The 5,753-nt window shown below is 35.1% G+C and overlaps 1 long non-coding RNA gene across 1 annotated transcript; it reads left to right on the top strand.

The window, feature by feature from the left end:
• Positions 1–309: 309 nt before the first annotated feature.
• Positions 310–1,311, top strand: LOC119638990. Its single transcript, XR_005247516.1, has 3 exons — positions 310–690; positions 748–1,075; positions 1,143–1,311. It is a non-coding gene; the product is annotated as an uncharacterized LOC119638990 (long non-coding RNA).
• The last annotated feature ends 4,442 nt before the right edge of the window (positions 1,312–5,753 follow it).

The following is a 5,753-nucleotide window of genomic DNA, read 5'->3' as shown; positions in this document are numbered from 1 at the left end:
TTTGAAGCGAAGGTAGAAAAGATAAAAAAAATAGTCACTTGTTTAGCTAGCAAGTTAGCGTCCCTTCCAGTACAAACTACAGTGTTCTTGTAGGGATAATATAATATTTTGGGGAAAAAAAAAAGAGGGCGAAATTTTTAAATTAAAACTGCGCACTAATGTAAAAGTTTGTAGAAGCTTAACAACCCTGCTATTGGAAAAAACATATGGTTATTGTTTTCAATTTTTCCGAAAATGGCAGCGAATTTTTGCAAAAGATTTTTAGCTGCAAAAGGTTTAATTAATGTAAATAGAAATCTTAAAAATGTGCAACGTAATTACGGTTACAAAAACAACACAACGCATCAACCATCAAAAACTTATGGAAAATATTTATGGATTATTGGCGGCGGTGCGACTGCGATCATTTGCATAAATTTATTCAAATCCGGGACCAATTCAGTGAAAGCGTTTAATATGAGACACTCAAAGGTGAATACTTTTCCAGATAGAATAAACATCTATACAAGCTCTTGTCAAAGGCTGCCGTACAAAACTGATGTTAATGACATGTAGAATAATTGACGTCAAATTTCTCGAACAGCTTAAATGCTGGAAACCATTTAGCCATTCCCATTTTCGTCCATTTATATAAAATCCTATTTCCAAAAGCCGTTCTATGAATAACTGTATTAAGCGTAGTCGTGCAAGGTATTTAATAGTGAGCCATATCTCACTGCATTAATCTTTTTTTCAAATTTATTGCAGTATGATGAAGATTCAACAATAAGCAAATTAACAGCACGTGAAAGACGTTTTATCAAGTTTCCGTCCAGTGAGTATGACGGGCAATTATACATGACACCACAAGATTTTTTTTTTAGAATCAGTTGTCTAACAAAAACCCAGACGTAAATATATTAATGAACACACCAAGCAACTTTCTGCTTAGTTCCAAATAAATTTTTTGTTTTATAAAATGAAGCTCGCTTGAAACGTCGCATACTAACTGAACGTGATATAAATTCAATGCGTGATGAAACTCCACCGTTGAAGAAAGGTTCAAATCAATTGTCTAGAAAATTAAGGGATCGAGGTAGCTTCATATACACATAAAGTTGAATTTAGTGTTTTGGAAAAAAAATCTCGTCTCTTTCTTTTAGGCATTATTTCCTATACCGAGTATTTGTTTTTATTATCAATTTTAACAAGTAAGTGAAGCATATATCGGAATTAACGTTCGTATGTATTAAAAACCCTGTGGAGAATGTGAAAAACACCATAGAAAGAATTAGAAATTATTTAATTTTTCTTCCACTCCTAAACAACTAGTTATAATAACAGGTGCCTTTCCTTGATTTGCTTGACTACTCTATACCAGCATTTCAGGTTGTCTGTCTGAAGTTACAAATGCAGTTCACAAGAAAACAGTGAACAGTGAAAGTTTGATTTCAATTTTTGATTCTAATTTTTAATTTCATATTGTTCTCTTTTTAATAACCGAACCTGCTAAGTTTGTCTAATGAGAAAGTTTTTTATTTCATGAATATTTACAAAGAATCTAGAACTAATACCATATACTTAGTAGTAGGGACTCGCAAGTAAAGTAAAGAGTTGGAGCTATATCGATAAGAGGCATACGATGCGCTCTGCAATTGTCTTATTTTGACAAACAACCCAGCCGAGAATCAATTAAAGTAATTTTGAAAGTAGATGATTTTTTTTTTTTTGTTTGCTATAGGGTTGAGTAGATTGATGGATGGGGGGGTGATTGGCCCTCTCAGAATAAATTGTTTATTTTTCCCAACGCGAAATATATATAACGATAATAGTATAGCGCAAATGTAATGGTACAGAGTCAAGACGAATTCAATTTATGTTACAAATAAATCTATTTCCTCGCGTGATAGATTCAATTAGTTGCTTTAGTGCAAGGTGGCTTCGCTACACAAAGTGGCGCCTGGCATCAGGTCAACTTTATTTCGTTGAATTTTACCGAAGGAACGGGAGGATTTGCTAGATTTCCTTTTTAGTAATTGTGTTGGGTAATGTTCACAAAAAAAATATAAAAAAAAGTAATAATGATAATAATAAATGGCAATATAAAGGGGGGTTCGCCAAACTGTTATCGCAGTTCTGTCGCTCCGGCGTGGATCTGTTGGGCAGGGCGGCAATTTAAAGGGGGGTTCGCCAAACTGTTAGCGCAGTTCTGTCGCTCCGGCGTGGATCTGTTGGGCAGGGCGGCAATATAAAGGGGGGTTCGCCAAACTGTTATCGCAGTTCTGTCGCTCCGGCGTGGATCTGTTGGGCAGGGCGGCAATATAAAGGGGGGTCCTTGAGCGGTACGCCCACCAAATCGTGCATGTAAAACACGATAGGGGTCGACTGTTCAGGAGGGAAGAGAAGTCAATTGTTGTGGGGTCCATGAAAAGTAATCGGGGGTGAAACGGGACCTCATGTGCACACCCACGCCGTGCTTCAGCTACAGCACGGGAGTCAGGAAAAATAAAACAAAAACAAGTCCCCAGAGGCTTTTCTTAATTTATAACCTTTGTTATTAATATATTTATTAATAACCACTATTTTATAAGTAATATCCTTTCAGTATATAAATTTATACCAAGTCACTCATATACATGTAAAGACAAAAAAAAGAAAAAGGAAAAGAAATATTCTTAAGCATTGATTGTAAACGAAAAGATATAAAGAAAAGAAAGAAACATTTCCACAATAGAATAAGCATACTGAAAATTTCTAACAACGAATGCTGTAAGCGCTTTGCTTGTTTTGATTCTTTCTTGTCTTGGTGGTCAGTTTTGCCACATTAATTGCTTCTTTGTTTCTATTGATTGTTCTGCTTCTGTTTCTTTTTTGTCATTTGTACTAAGTTACGACTACGAGATCGGATTGTTGGTTTAAGAAAGGGGGGTAAATTGGTAGTTTTTCTTCGAATTTTTTTCGCCTAGTCCTAGCGGTTCTAGGGTATTGTCTTCGGGGAGTTTTGCAAAGTTTTACGCTTTTACCGAACTGTTTAACCCGGTCAGAGTTGTTTGCAAGAACCTAAATGACGTCTATCACTTATTCTCATTAACGGACTCTTTAAAGTCCATTAAAGCAACATTGCTTAATACGCGTGATTTACCTATGTCGTACTTGAACTAAATTTTAACTTTAAAAAGTGATTATGAGTCGTAAATTAATTGTATTATCGGTTGCCAAGCTTATGCATTGTAGTGATACCACTCAATATTTAAGGTTCTTTTATTAGTTACTCTTTATTTAGATTTTGGCTTACGTTCTATTAGACTTATGACACTACTGATTATATTCTGACTTTACTGAGGTATGCTCAGGTGTCTTATATAACTAATAAATTAATGCTAACTTAAGCGAATAATATAATTAAAAGTAGGTTATAGCTTACTACTAATATATGAATTGCTTATTACTAAAATTCCACTACCTTAACTAGGTTAGTAGGAAATTGTATACTTAGCAATAACTTGTAGACTACGGTAGAGTTCGACTGATCGATAATACTACAGCATGTTTCCGATGGGGATTCACTTGCAATTTGGTCCTGTACCGGTTGTGGGTGTGGCTCCATGCTAGTTGTGTACATGCTTTTTTTCTTCTTTTTTTTTTTTTTTTTTTTCTTCTTATTTGTTTTATTGTACTTATACTAAGTTTTAATATTAATTAATTTAAGATTTGCTGTAAGAGTCAATTGAACTCGACTGCCATTTTGTTTTAGTTGCGTTTCTAATATAAGTGGAATAAATAAATAAATAAGTAAATAAATAAATAAATGGAATATTTGTAATAGCGTTAATTTTACTTCAATTAGCTTTCATAGTAAATAGTTTTACACTTTAAAAAATAATTAGTTTAATGTTACATCAACTGAACATCAAAGAGAATGGTAGAATTTGGAGGAATCGCAGCCGGATCATACGCATAGTCAGCTGCGCCTTCAGCACAACCACGTATTACTTTTTGTTTTTCATTAATAAAACGGAATGGCTTATTACAAACTCGAAATGAATCCAACTTTCTACCATAACGATTATTGTTGATTGTTATTCTTACGTTTCCACTTAAACAAAAATCTATGTTACTTATATTTTAATAAAAGTAAGAAGAGTTTACTGAAGAGTGGTATTCCATTTGTGTTATAATTTGGATTTTTGCATATTCAAAATCCTCCACGTTCAAATAAGGTTTTTAAACTTATGGACTATTTTCGCAGTCTAGAATAATTACTACAATCATCTGCTAATAGCAGCAAGTACACCCGATTACTTTAAAAAAACATAAAGCAATTTGTCATAATAAATTATGAATGTAAGTTAAAAGCAAACTACCCATATCCTATAACTAACTCGGTTTCAATACCTAACTTGGTTATTTCGATGATGTTTTCAAAGGGTTGAGTTCTCTAAAATACAGTTGTTCGCCTGGACCTGATGTAATTCCATCATGTGTACTTAAATTTTGCGCTGTCGAGTTGTGTGGTGTGATCTCAAAGATTTTTAACATGTCCTTGTATTCAGTTGGAAGAGTAGTTTCCTTATTCCTATTATTCCAAGAGTGGAAGTAGACAATTTGTTGAGAACTACAGAGGCATAGCCAAGTTGAGTTTCTTGCCCAAGTTGTTCGAGCGTATTGTGACTCAGCATTTGGCCTTTGCTATTAATTCGTGTATTTCTCCGCACCAGCACGGCTTTCGGAAAGGGCGATTTACAGTCACCAACTTTTTAGAGTTTACCTGTCATGTTTTCAAGGCTCTTTCTAGTGGCTCTCGCACAGACGTTATTTACACTGATTTAAGCAAAGCATTTGATATGGTTAACCATGGACTACTTATCCTTAAACTCCAAGCCTCTGGTTTCCCACCCTACTTAGTGAAATGGATAAGCTCTTATCTGCACAATAGATCCTTCAGAGTTTTGTTTAACTCCATTAGCTCGAATGAATTCCCCGTTACGTCTGGCGTACCTCAAGGAAGTCACTTTATTTAGTTTATACATTAACGATCTCTCATCGGTGGTTAATTCCAGCCAGATCTTAATGTATGCTGATGATGTGAAACTGTTTTCTTCCTTCTCTGTTGAATTGCAATCACATCAGCTTCAAGGTGATTTGGATAATTTTGTTGCATGGTGCTCTTTGAATCTCCTGAAACTAAATCTGAGTAAATGTAAGAAGCTTTCATTCTCAAGAAGAAAGTCATTCATTACTCAGTACTTCATAGATTCGCATAAGTTGGAGGACGTCGATTCGATTACAGATTTAGGCGTTCAATTTGACCATAGGTTACGTTTTAACTTGCATATTGAGCTCTCGATTAGCAAAGCTAGGTCCGCGCTTGGTTTTATAAGAAGGTGGTCCAAAGAGCTTGATGATCCCTACATTACGAAAAGGCTGTACATGTGTTTGGTTAGACCCATACTCGAGTATGCCTCAGTTGTGTGGTCTGCTTCATATAGGTGCTACGTAGATTCAATTGAATCTGTTCAAAAGCAATTCTTGCTGTTTGCCCTTAGAAATTTGGGTCGGGATCCGATTGCCTCTCTTCCTCCGTATGAAAATAGGTTGCTTCTGCTGTCCCTACCGTCTCTTGAGAAACGTAGATTTGTTCTTGGCGTTTCCTTTCTAATTAAAGTAATAAATGGTGCTATTGACTCGCCTTCATTACTTGGTGAAATAAGCTTTAATGTCCCTAATCGCTTCTCTAGGCACTTTATCTTGGTTAAGCTTAATCAGTGTAAATT

This window comes from Glossina fuscipes, unplaced genomic scaffold (genome assembly GCF_014805625.2).
Source record: "Glossina fuscipes isolate IAEA_lab_2018 unplaced genomic scaffold, Yale_Gfus_2 111, whole genome shotgun sequence".
Taxonomy (NCBI): Eukaryota; Metazoa; Arthropoda; class Insecta; order Diptera; family Glossinidae; genus Glossina; species Glossina fuscipes.
The sequence above is the reverse complement of the archived record's forward strand: the minus strand, read 5'-3'. Positions and strand labels throughout refer to the sequence as shown.